Source organism: Mustela putorius, unplaced genomic scaffold (genome assembly GCF_011764305.1).
Source record: "Mustela putorius furo isolate JIRA1106 unplaced genomic scaffold, ASM1176430v1.1 tig00000083_pilon_pilon_pilon, whole genome shotgun sequence".
Classification (NCBI taxonomy): Eukaryota; Metazoa; Chordata; class Mammalia; order Carnivora; family Mustelidae; genus Mustela; species Mustela putorius.
In genome coordinates this window covers 14,475,810-14,488,765 of record NW_025421273.1, presented here as the reverse complement: position 1 = coordinate 14,488,765, position 12,956 = coordinate 14,475,810, and positions in this window count along the sequence as shown.

Genomic DNA, 12,956 nt, shown 5'->3' with positions numbered 1-12,956 from the left:
TCATTCTGGATGATTTCACTTTACATGAGGGCTGCAGAGGAGTCCAGCTCCTAGAAACAGGGGCACCTGGGTCGCTCAGTCATTAAAGGTCTGCCTTCTGCTCAGGTTGAGCTCCACGTCGGGCTCCCTGCTCCACTGGGAAGCCTGCTTCTCCCTCTCACACTCCCCCTGCCCCTGCTTGTGTTTCCTGTCTCTCTGTCTCTCTATCAAATAAATAAATAATTTAAAAAAAAAGACCTCCTAGAAACAGAAAGGAGATGGTGGCTGCCGAGGGCTGGGGCGGGGGAGGGAGGGCGGAATGGGGAGTGTTCCCTGCATTCAGTTTCAGTTTTGCAAGATCAAGATTATGGAGATGGACAGTCGTGTCAGTTGCAAAACAGTATGAATGGATCTTGTACCACTGAACTATATACTTAGAAATGGCTGAGGTAGCATATTTTATGTGATGTGTGTTTTACTACAATTAAAAAACAATTTTTTTGGATCCAGCTTGCCCACATCCCTCTGCTGCCAAGGAGAGGAGAGGAGAGACTCAGACCCAGGTCTGAATGGTTTCCCCGCCAGCAGCTCCCCATCAGAAACCTCTTGGCCAGGTGCCCTTTGAGTGGGTAAAATTCAGGGGGAGAGGGCAGCTTCCATAAAGAGCTGCATGCTTTACTGAGGGAAGACACAGAAGGTAACCTGGGAGAGAGGAGAAATCAGTGGTCATGGAGTCAAGTCAGGAGAACGGGGTGTCAGTGGACTTCTGCCACGTGAGCTTGGGGACACCACTCACCTTCTCTGGGCTTTGTGTCTCCGCTCCTACGTGAGAGTTAGGTTGGGAGTGCATCTGGGCCCTCCCAACTCGAAGGTCTGGGGAGGGGAGAGAAAGGACGCCCAGGTCCACTCTTACAACTCCAACAGGCCTGAGTGCCCAACCCCGGGACTCTTGCTCGGTGCTGGGAGCGGTCTTCTTCCTCGAGCACCTTCCCTGCACCAAGTTCTGTTCCGGACCAGGTCCCAACATCTTCTCAGGGAGGACAGGCAACAGACAAGCAAAGAAACAGGAATAGATCCTGACAAGAAGGGCGGACCTTGGTGGGGTAGGGTTTTTCAGAGGCGGGTCAATGGATTCCTAGTAGAGAGGAAGGCTTTGCTCTGAAAGGCATCCTGGAGGAGGTAGCATTTGGGTCAGGCCTTGAGCTTTGTTCCACAAGCCCTTGGGAGCACAGACTGTCAGCTGGGTGAGGAGTGCCGGAAAGAAAGAGTCTTGTGGAGACGACAGACAGGACAGCAAACACATCACAGTGCAGGCACGGGCCAGGAGACGGGGACAGCAGGGCGCCTCACAGGAGATCTGCCCAGAGAAGAGGACGCATGAGGTGGACTCAGGTGAGTTCATCAGAGCTGAGAAGCGCCCCAGGCTTAAAGAACATCGAGGGTGAAGGCCCGAGGGCCCACGGCAGAGGCTCCAGCGGTGTGTGACGTTGAAAAATGACACTTGCACAGAGTTTTGCATGCTGGGTGACCCTGCTTCAGGTGACTCACTTCTCTGAGCCTCAGTTTCCCCACTTGCACAATGAATGGGAGTACTTTTGAGAAGACAGTGAGGTGATATAGGGACGGAGCAGAAGCTCCATGGCGCGGGTTTCTTTTCTGGCTCCTCTCCCCATATTGCCAGGTCACTGTGTATCATGGGAACGGGGCATGAGGGGCAAATTTGCTCTGTTGGGCTCCGGTCAAAGTCCCTTCGCCTATATTGACTGCCCACCCCTCTGAGTAGAGAACCGTCCTCTAGGACCCCTGCATCCCCATGTGGACCCTACCAGCCCCAACCTTGAAAAACCCCACCCGTTCGAAGCACTATCCTGGATATTATGCTTTTGGGGACCTTCTTTCTTTCCCAGCAAATGATGGCTAAGGGTGAGCAGAGTTCTGGTTCCAGGTGCGGGCTGGACCTGGATCCTCTCCATTTACCTCGGGGGGGATGCTGTGGAAGTCCCAAGCTCCAGAGATACAGTGGAGAGGGTGCCCCTGGTCAGAAGAGGCAGGCAGGTGGTGTTCCTGCCACTGACCCCTCCCCTATCTGAGCCAAAAGGGCCTGAGCAGAGGTTGCCTGGCTGGCTCACTTGGTTAAATGTCTGCATTCATCTCGGGTCATCATCCCAGTGTCCTGGGATCGAGCCCCGCATCAGGTTCCCTGCTCAGTGGAAAGTCTGCTTCTTCCTCCGCTTGCTGACCACCCCCCCCCAACTAGTGCTCTCTCTCAAATAAATAAATAAAATTAATTAAAAAAAGAAAGAAAGAAAGGGCTTTAACAGGAAAGGAACATTATTATTTTTTTTTAATATATTTATTTAGGGACGCCTGGGTGGCTCAGTTGGTTAAGCAGCTGCCTTCGGCTCAGGTCATGATCCCAGCATCCTGGGATCGAGTCCCACATCGGGCTCCTTGCTCAGCGGGTAGCCTGCTTCTCCCTCTGCCTCTGCCTGCCACTCTGTCTGCCTGTGCTCGCTCTCTCCCCCTCTCTCTCTCTGATAAATAAATTTTAAAAAATCTTTAAAAAAAATTAAAAAAATAAATATATTTATTTATTTTGGTTGGGGAGGAGCAGGGGGAAAGGGAAACCCAAACAGACTCTGGGATCAGCATGGAGCCCGATGCAGGGTTGAACTCATGACCCTAAGCTGATACCAAGCTCAACTGACTGCACCACCCATGTGCCCCAGGAAGGAAACTTTGCCCAAAGGCTATGCGACTGCCAAGTGACAGAGTCACCCAGTCCAAATTTTCCATGTTGGTTCTGAGAAGCAAAGCCACAAGCCCCTATGCCATGAGCATACCTGATGTACCTTCTCACTTCAGATCACTTCTTTCTAGAAGATGCTAGCTTCCTCTGAGGACACTTAAACATTGTCATCAGACTATGACATAATTGTGATGCATAAACATAATATCCGTTTTAATAAGTGTCAATTATATTCATTTTCCCTGTAAACACTATAGCATCACCAGCTGTTAGTAACAATTCTTAGGAATGACCCAAACAGAGCTGTAAATCTTTGGCACCCTCTGATCTTTATTTATTCATTCAACAAATCCTTATTTGAGCACCTGCTGCGTATGAGGCTCTGTTTTAGGGGCTCGGGATCCAGCAGTGTGCAAAACAGACAGAGCCTTGCTTGCTTTCCTGGGACTTACAGTGGGGAGAGAGCCAGAGACAAATAAACGTGCAAGGAAGCATGTGATGCTTCGTGCTAGGAAGAAAAACCCAGGCCACACAGGGGTTGTGCTATTTATGACCATGGAAGATTACAAAGGACCAAATATAATAGATTATACAGTGGACCCAAAAGATATGTCGGGGGGCTCCTGGGTGGCTCAGTGGGTTAGCATCTGCCTCAGGCTCAGGTCCTGATGTCCTGGGATCAATCCCTGTGGGATGCTCTGTTCAGCGGGGAGCCTGCTTCTCCTCTCCTTCTGCCTGCTACTCCCCCTGCTTGTGCTGTCTTTTTCTGTGTCAGATAAATAAATAAAAGCCTAAAAAAGAGTTTATTTATTTGTTAGAGAGAGATAGAGAGAGCACAAGCAGGGGGAACAGCAGAAGGGGAGGGAGAAGCAGGCTCCCTGCTTAGCAGGGAGCCTGATGGCGGGGCTCGATCTAGGACCCCAGGATCATGACCCAAGCCAAAGGCAGACACCTAACCGACTGAGCCACCCAGGCATCCCAAATAGTGTCCTTATAAGAAAAGAAGACAGACTCAGGGCGCGTGGGTGGCTCAGTTGTTAAGCAACTGCCTTTGGCTCCTGTCATGATCCCGGGGTCCTGGGATCAAGCCCCACATCCAGTTCCCTGCTCAGTGGGAGCCAGCTTCTCCCTCTCCCTCTGCCTGCTTGTGTTCCCTCTCTTGCTGTGTCAGTGTCAAATAAATAAAATTAAAAAAAAAAAAAAAAAGAAGAGAAGACAGACACCCAGAGAAGGCCACGTGAATACCACGTGCAACGATGGAGGCAGGGAGATTAGAGTAATGTGGCCACAAACCAGGGAAAGCCTAGAACCTGCAGAAGCTGAGAAAGATTAAGAATTCTCTCCTTGGAGGCTTCGGAGGGAATGTGGTTCTGCCTTGATTTCAGACTTCCTGCCTCTGGAACTGGGAGAAAATACATTCTGGTTGTTTTAAGCCACCCAGCTTGTGGTGATTTGTTACAGCAGTCCCAGGAAACAACTCCTGATAACTTCTGACCCACCTTGAACCCAGTGAAGAAGTAATTACACAGGTTTGTGGGGGAAGAGCACTGCAGGTGGAGGCAAAGCAAGGGCAAAGGCCCTGAGGTTGACTGGGCATCTTGGGGAACAGCAAAAGGCAATGTGGCTACTACAGGAGGCTTGGGGCCTCCTGAGAGGGGCCAAGGGGACTCCTGTGAGAGTGGGTCAAAAGAAGCCTGGTGGGTGGGCCTTGTGCGTGTGTGTTTACTCGGGCTTAGGCGAGGAAGGAGACATGATCCATGCGGTCCAGAATCAGACCGCTCTGGCTGCTGAGATGAGAACAGACTGAGGAGGTGGGGCATGGAAGCCCACCTTGCATGCCTCCCAAACTCACGTCGGGTTCCAAAATCATTGTGAAGCTCACATGCTTTATCGAAGGTCTGGTGGGAAAACAGAAGGGGAAGTTACACAGCCCAGCAAACCTTGCCTTCCTTCCTCTTTAAACAACTCAGCTCCTCCCACCTTTTCTTAAATTTTAATTTGCATCCCAAATCCTTTTAATAATAAGCCAGGATCTGGGGCTCATTTTTTCTTTTAAAGATTTTATTTATTTGACAGACAGAGATCACAAGTAGGCAGAGAGGCAGGCAGAGAGAGGAGGAAGTAGGCTCCCCGCTGAGCAGAAAGCCCGATGCGGGGCTCAATCCCAGGACCCTGAGATCATGACCTGAGCTGAAGGCAGAGGCTTTAACCCACTGAGTCACCCAGGCACCCCTGGGATTCATTTTTGTAGCCGAGACTGGCTGGGCCATCTCAGGTGCCCTAGAACTTCCAGCCTTTGGATCTCCCGTAAGATTTAGTGCAGCTGCACGAGGTCCCTGGGACTTTGTCAAAATGCCTGAATACTTCTCAGCCCTTGCATGGACCAAAAAGTGGGACGGTGCCACAGCCCTTGGGGGCGGGGGGTTCCGGGTCAACTGGTTGAAGGCCAGAATCTTGTCCCCAGCTTTGAGGTTGCAGCTCTGGGCTGGCCACCTGCTAGCAGGGCGCATGCCTTCCATTTGGGCAGCTTTTCGACATGTACCTCATGGCTTCCCACACCTACAACTGTAGCTGTCTTTCCCCTCTGCCGGGAAGAGCTTCATCCTCCCCATCATCCGGGAAAGGGCCAGAGGCCAATTGGTGGGACTCACCAACACCCTCTCCGACACAACGTGGTTAAACGCGGAGTTAGCTGGAGTTAGCTTGACCATGGGGCCCGGGTCGACATCCTTGCTCTTGGGCTCCTTGCACCAAACCTCTCCCTCCTCCTAGCAGCCAGTGTCAGCAATCATGAGGGCCTCTCCTGCTCAGCTAGGTCTGGAAAGATCTCTTGGCTTCTTTTTGAATGTGTTATCCACGCATGTGCGGGGAAGGAGGCAGGAGCCCCAAGCAGGGGTCACCCAGCCGATGAGACTCAGAACCCCACTCCTCCTCCCGCTTCATTGCTCCTTCGTCAGACGCTAACTTCTGGATGGTGACCTGGCCTTGTGGACATTTTCCAAATAAGATCTGACCTGGCACCATGAGACTTGAGACTCGAAACACCCCCCGAGCCAAGAGCTAGTTTTCTTCAGCCTTGAACTGACCAGAGCACTAAACCCGTTCTGTGACCTTGATCTAGACCTGCTGACTAGGTGCACGAGTTGCTTTCTAGTGGATCTGCTGTAGACGCACATTTCCCATTTGCACTGCGTATCAGTTCCAAAGTCCTTGCTTGATCTGCACTCTGTTCACACTTACACACACACACACACACACACTCACACACACACACACACACACACCCCACTTCTCCAAAGTCATGTGCCATCCTTCAGCCATGCCTGGCTTTCAGTTTCTCGGTGCACTACAACCTTTCCTGCCACAAGACCTTCTCATGTGCTATTCCTCTGCCTAGAACGCTCTCTGGGGCCTGCCTGCCCACTCTCCTGACCATGAAGAGCCTAGTGCTTCCCATTCTTTAAGACTCAATGTGGATATCATTTCTTCAGTGAAGCCTTTTGCTGACTAAGTGAACATAACTATAGCTAAGTATAGCCTCCTGTTCGCTGCAAAAAAAAAAGTTTTGCAATTTTTATCACAGTTAGTAATGGTATATTTCAACATTTTATAGTCCTCTCCAGCCTCAGATTGTAGGTTCCAGGCAAACAGGCTGACCTTATTTACCAGTGCCTAGCCAGAGTCCGGCCTAGGGCCTGTCCCAGTGCACTCATCTCTCCTGATGGACAGATGGAAGGAGAAAAGGGAAGAAAACTGAATATGGGGTTAAAAGCTTGGAGTCCTGATCGTAGCACCAGCTGAGTAGTGGACCTGGGAGAATCACTCCAGTTCTCTGAGGCTGAGTTTTCCAGTCGTTAAAACAACAACAACAGGCCCTCCTTTCTCCCGTTGATCAAGTGAGGTAGTGTGTCAAATGAGGTAGGTCAGGTATGTTCACTTGCCTCCAAGGCCAAGAACATGGCAGGTGTCAGAGGTTACGCTCTGCCCACCACCCCCCCCCCCCGGACAAAATATGTTGACATCCTAACTGCCTTGGTGAACTTCTCTGAAAATAGGGTCTTTGTGGATATAATTAGTTAAGATGAGGTCATCCTAGAGTAGGGTGGGCCCCTAATCCTATGAGATTAGCGTCCTTATAAGAAGAGAGAAGTGGGAAAGAGATGCCTTGTGCTATGTTTGCAGAGCCTGGACTTAAGCCCCTTCGAGCCATGGAGCACCAGGGATGACTGCCAACAGCAGGGGATGCAAAAGGCAAGGGAGAAGTTTCTAGAAGCTTCAGAGGGAGCACACCCTGCTGACACCTTGATTTCAGGCTTCTAGCTTCCATTGCTGTAGGTCAACACATTTCTGGTGCATAAGCCAGCTCGTTTAGGGTGCTTTTAACCGAAGCCCTAGGAAATGGACCCAGTAGAAACTCAACAGATGCCAGGCCAGAGTGCTTCCCTTCCTTTTGCGCTCTTGGACAGTTAGGTCTCTATTTATGGCTATGTCATCTCCAGGAGTCAGTGCGGTCCTCAAAGCCTCTGTGTTGGAATCACCCTGGTCCTCAGCATGCAGCACAGAGCTGGCCCATGAGTGCTTGTGAAGTGTGACTAGAACACATTTGCTCTGTGCTTCTCAGGGTGGGAAGAAAAGGCCAGTTTCCTATGGTCCTTGCCGGGCTGGGATCTGCCCCTTGCTGTACCTGGGGAAACAAGGTGAGGTAACTTGTCCAGACGAAGATGTGGAGGTCAATGGGGAGGATCTGGGTCCAGCCCCGGTTTCCCAGCGTTGGGACCTGCTTCTCTGCCCGGCATTCCCTCCCATTATTTCTTGGGCCCTCCTGCTGGTATGGAGCTAGGGAGCCTCTTCTGATGGAGAAGAGGGGGTGACAGCCTGGGTGGAACATCCCCTCCCACAAAAGGCTGGCAAGCTGCTGGTAGGCTATTTTCACAGTTTAATATCTTGATTAAAAATCACCTACAAGGGGTGCCTGGGTGGCTCAGTGGGTTAAAGCGCCTTTGGCTCAGGTCATGATCTCAGGGTCCTGGGATTGAGCCCCATATCAGGTTCTCTCCTCAGCGTGGAGCCTGCTTTCTCCTCTCTCTCTGCCTGCCTCTCTGCCTACTTGTGATCTCTCTGTTCAATAAATAAATAAAATATTAAAAAAAAAAATCACCTACAAGCCCTTTACATACCAATCGCCCAGACACAGAGTCCTCTTGGGTGTGGAAGAGCAAACCCGTGCGGAGGAAACCTGGAGCTTGGTGTTATTAATGACAGGCCATCAGGGTCAAGGCCGGGAGATTGGGAGGGAGGTGGGGTCAAGGACTTGCCTTAGGCTCCAGTAGCTAGACTTTGACCTTGCTTCGCACTCAGACTTTCAAGGCCCTATTTTGGAGATACCTCAGAGAAGGGAAGGAACTCATTCGAGGTTGCACAGGTGTTGTACTCACACCCAGTCCGACTGCAAGTTCATTTCTGAAGCAGATTCATTAGGGCAGAGTACATGAAGACTCTGACTCAGCAGCAGGGAGAAGGCAATGCCATAACATGGAAATGGGCGAGGGGTACGGCTTGCATGGGGAGTCAGCCATGGACACCCTGGGGTAGAGGCCTCACCTAGCAAGGTGAACAAGTGCAGGGGCGGGCCCGGGGCCTCAGAGAAAGGTCAGGGTGCGAAGAGAGATAGAGATGGCCTTCTGTCTCCTTGTGAGCTCAGGCTGCAGAGTGGAGGAAAGCACCCAAGAGCAGGCTGAGTGGCAGTGGTGAAGCAGTGGGGTGACAAGGGGTAGGGGAAGAGGGAGCCAGCGAAGGGTTTAAGAGCAGAGCAGCAGCCAAGGGAAAAGGGTTGCATGTTTGCTGTGTGACGGGGGCTGTCTGACCCCCTATGCAGATTTACTTATCCCCTCACTATAGCTCTCTAAGCTAGATACTGTCATATTATGCCCATTTTTTAAAAGATTTTATTTATCTATTTGAAAGAGAGACAGTGAGAGAGAGCAGAGAGGAGAAAGTCAGAGGGAGAAGCAGACTCCCCATGGAGCTGGGAGCCTGACGCAGGCCTTTTACCTGGACTCCGGGATCATGACCTGAGCCTAAGGCAGTTGCTTAACCAACTGAACAACCCAGGCGCCCTATATTATGCCCATTTTACAGACGAGGAAACTGAGGTGCAAAATAGAGTCCCTATGTCAGCAAGCCAAGTGGTAGAGCCTGGGTTCCACCCAGTGGTCCAGCCTGTGTGCTTAGCCAGCATTCACCCTGCCTATAAGACTGGATGGTCGCTGGTGACCCTGTTGAATTTTCTGTGAATTGGGTTGGGGGGGACAAGGGTGAGGATATTGCCATCAGCCCTTGGGACAAGTTTGAGAAAAGATAATGAGACCGGACATTTACATGGCATCTTTGAGTCTACAGAGGCATCATACCTCTGATTGTGTTTGGCCCTTAATATAACTGACAGATGAGCAGGACAGGGCCATTATCCCTCCATCATTTCATACACTAGGGAATGGAAGCCCTATGAAGGTCAGTGAGCTCCTCAAAGTCATACTGTGAGGTTTCGTCAAAGGCTTGACCTCAACTTTTTATTTTATTTACTTTTAGTTAATTTTATTTTTTAAGGGTTTACGTATTTACATAATCTCTACCCCCAATGTGGGGCTCGAAATCATGATCCCGAGATCAAGAGTTCCATACTCCTCCGACTGAGTCAGCCAGGAGCCCCTTGATCTCAGCTCTTCAGATGCTGGAATGGCATTTACCACCCCTGAAGGGAATGCAGGTCCGCTGAGAGGAGAGGTGGCAGGAGGGCTCCTGGGGAGAGTAAGGGGGAAAAAGCCAAGAAGAACGGGTTCATTTGACTGCTTTGACTGGCAGCATCTGAACTGAGATGAGCAGTCAGAATCCTGAATGAGGGTGTTGGGCCTGTGGGGAGGAACTGGGGGAGCTTCTCTGGGATTTTTATCTGGGCTTCATTCATCTAAAAGCTGACTCAGGAAGGACTTTAATGGAATTGTGTTGCATAGTAGCGAGAGCAGGGCTGCAATCAAATCCTGGTGCTTGCCACTTAGTACCAGCGTGGCAGGGGGCGAGCCACCTAACCTGCCACTTAAGTCACAACATGGCTAGGGGCAAGCCACCTAACCTGCCACTTAAGGAGCCGTGTGGCTAGGGATGAGCCACTGACCTGTCCACAGTCTTCCAAGTCTCTAACTGCAAATGGGAATTACCTCCCCCTGCCAACTGGCTATGTTGGGGTTGGGACAATGTGAGTTGAGCACTTGGCAGACAGCTGAGGTCAATACAGGAACAGGTAATGTGAGTGCTGGGTGGCAGCTGAGATTGGTATGTTTCTTTTCATTTTTAAAATCAGACTTTTTTTTTTTTTTTTTTTAAGAGCAGTTTTAGGTTCCCAGCAAGACTGAACAGAAAGTACAGAGACTTCCTGTATCCCTCCTGCCCTGCCCCCCTCCACATAACCTCCCCACTTTTATTAAAGTTGGCTTCGGTGAAATTTTGTTTCCAAAGTTCAGAGGAAAAAAACCAAATGGGAGGATGCTTTTGAAATCTTCCTGCCTTAATCCCTTGCTGTGCAGAAGGGGAAACTGAGTCCCCGAGAGGGAGATCACAGACATGCCCAAGGTCAGAAAGCGGGGGAGCCCTGGCTGCTGTCATCTACCAGCGTGCTGTGCAGTATCCTGGACTCGTGAATGTGGTTACAAAACCACTGCCCTAGCTGGCATCAGCCCGGATCCTTGCTGGCATTCAGAACATTCAGGTCAGAGGGCTCTGGGAGTTGCCATATGTTCGCTCTCACAGCCTCATCCTCCTGCAGGGGTCAAAGAGCTGCAGGAGGGGGTCCTGGGCTGGAGAGCTGAAATGAAGGATCCCGGCAAATGCTGAGACCAAGATGCTTTCTCTTTAGAAAATCCTTAGGCGGAACTCCTCCATTCCCACCCCAGTTATGCCCTAATGCCAGAGTCCTCTGGCCTCCTTTTGTTCCCTGAGGCTCACTGCTCTCCAGCCCTCTTTATTTCAGGTTGAATTCTTCTGATCACTACTCAAGAGCTTTAAAGAAGGTCTCGGGCAGGGTGGCCCAGTAGAGTGAAGGGTTCATGTTTGAGATGCTGTTCCCAGTTGCTCACATGAGTAAGCGGGGTTGTTTTCTCTCCATGTAGACACTCAGACTTCATTCCACATGGCCATTTAGTCATTCACCCACAAACTGACAGGTCTCAGGATGGGTTGGTGACCACCACAGACAAGAGGACAGCTCTTCTGGGATACAGGTCTTGGGGTTGGGGGGGAAGCTGAGTTTAATGGCCAAACATACAACCAAGATAATTGCTTATACTGACAAAAATGATGAATAAAAAAACCAAAAGAGGGTGATTGCCTCATGACTGGGAAGGCAGGCCATTCCAAATTGGGGATCAGGAAGGTGTCTCTGAATGTATGACCTTATAGCTGAACCCTGAACAGGAAGGAGCCAGCTATGCAAAGACATGGGAAGAGAAGATTCAGCAAGTGCAAAGGCCCTGAGGTTGGAGTCAGCCAAACATTCTAGGACTTTTGTCAAAACAACCAATCTGAAGGGCACGGAGCTATTTTGTTAAGGAAACACAGAAACCAAGATACTTTCATTCTCTAATCTGTAATCTTCCCCTACCATTCTAAATCTTACTAATCCTAGTTACTGCCTGCTCAGTTTCAATACTTCGCCTCTAAGAAGCCTTCTGATTTCACTGCTTTATGGTTTAGAGAATCTGGTCTGTGGCAACATGAGAAAAATAAGGCCAGTAAACTCTGAATGTCTGTTTGTGTGCCGGTGTGTGTGTGTGTGTATAGCTATAACATTGCCTACTGTGTTTCCTTCTGAGAATATCTGAGATACATTGTTACTATTTTTTTATTTTTCACTGCTCATAAATTCTTTCACAAAATGAGTGTAGATGACAGCAATACTAGCAATGTAACATGTTGGTCACTCTGGTTCTGGGAGATTTCATCTGTTTGTGAAATCCCAGGTTTGGGGGCACCTGGCAGCTAGACTTCCAAACTCCTTTACTTGCTTCTGTTCTGCTCAGACCACCCTGGCTTTCCCAAACCCTTTCATCCTCTCCCTCCAGTTTTAAAGTGAGCTCCAAGAGGGCAGGGCCACCTCTGCCTGTCATGGAGCCAAACCCAGCACAGGCACTGAGAATGTGTTGACTGAATGAACACCCTGACTTGTGATGGGGTACGTTCAACCCAGAGGAACCTCATAAAATAAAATTGCCAGAAGCTGATGAGAAAGAGCTGCCCAAGGGAAGACCCCAGACTCCAGAGCCAGAGCCTGGATGCTAACTCTGCCTCCTCCAAGACCCAGTGTAGTTCGGGGGAGTCAGGAACCTCCCCCCTCCCCCGGCTAGCAGCAAGGCTTAGAACAATCACTTTCTTTGAGCCTCAGTTTCCTGACCTGTGATATGGCAGATAATATTCAGGATTCTTCTGAAGAGCAAAAGAAATGTTTGCAGAAAACCACTTTGTAGGTAGCATGTAAATGATAGTTCTCCATGGTCGTCCCTCCAACAGTCCTCTCCGTACCCAGCTGGACCCTTCCCAGTCTGTACTTCTGCTTCTCAGGAGCCTGTGAACTGGTTGCCTTTCAAGTTCTCAACAGTAAAGCCCAGCGCCTGGCACCTGGTGGGTGCTCAATAAATACATCAACGGAACAATGACCCCAGGTAGGGCACTGCCCCTCTGGACAGGTTTCCTCTTTGTAAGTAGCTAATCTCCTGGGCTTCATCCCCTCTGGTGCCAATCATCCTTAGTTATTTGCTTTTTAAGGACAGGACTAGGAATCACATTTAAGGAAGGTGGGTGTGAAGAGAGACGTTGATTAAAAGGTTAGTGCACATTTTTGGTTCCCACTTCCGAATGTTCCAGAATTTATTTTTGCCTACTTAATAAAAAGAGCCATGTCACATTTCTTTAGCTTGTCTTCTGGGATTCTTTAAAAAAAAAAAAAAAAAATTAAAGTCTTTATTTTATACCGCCCACTCCAGCCATCCCAGGACGCGGGTAGGAGGGGGCGCAGACAGGTGGAGCCTGCACCCGGAAAGGCGGGGGCTGTACCGGGCCGCGGGAGTGGCGGTGCAGGGCGAGTCGCGCGGCCCCGATGGTGTCTGGGGTCTGGGGAGGGGCAGCCGCGGAGCTGAGGGGCTCTCGCCCGATGCAGCCCCACGCGCCCCTCCGCAGGGGG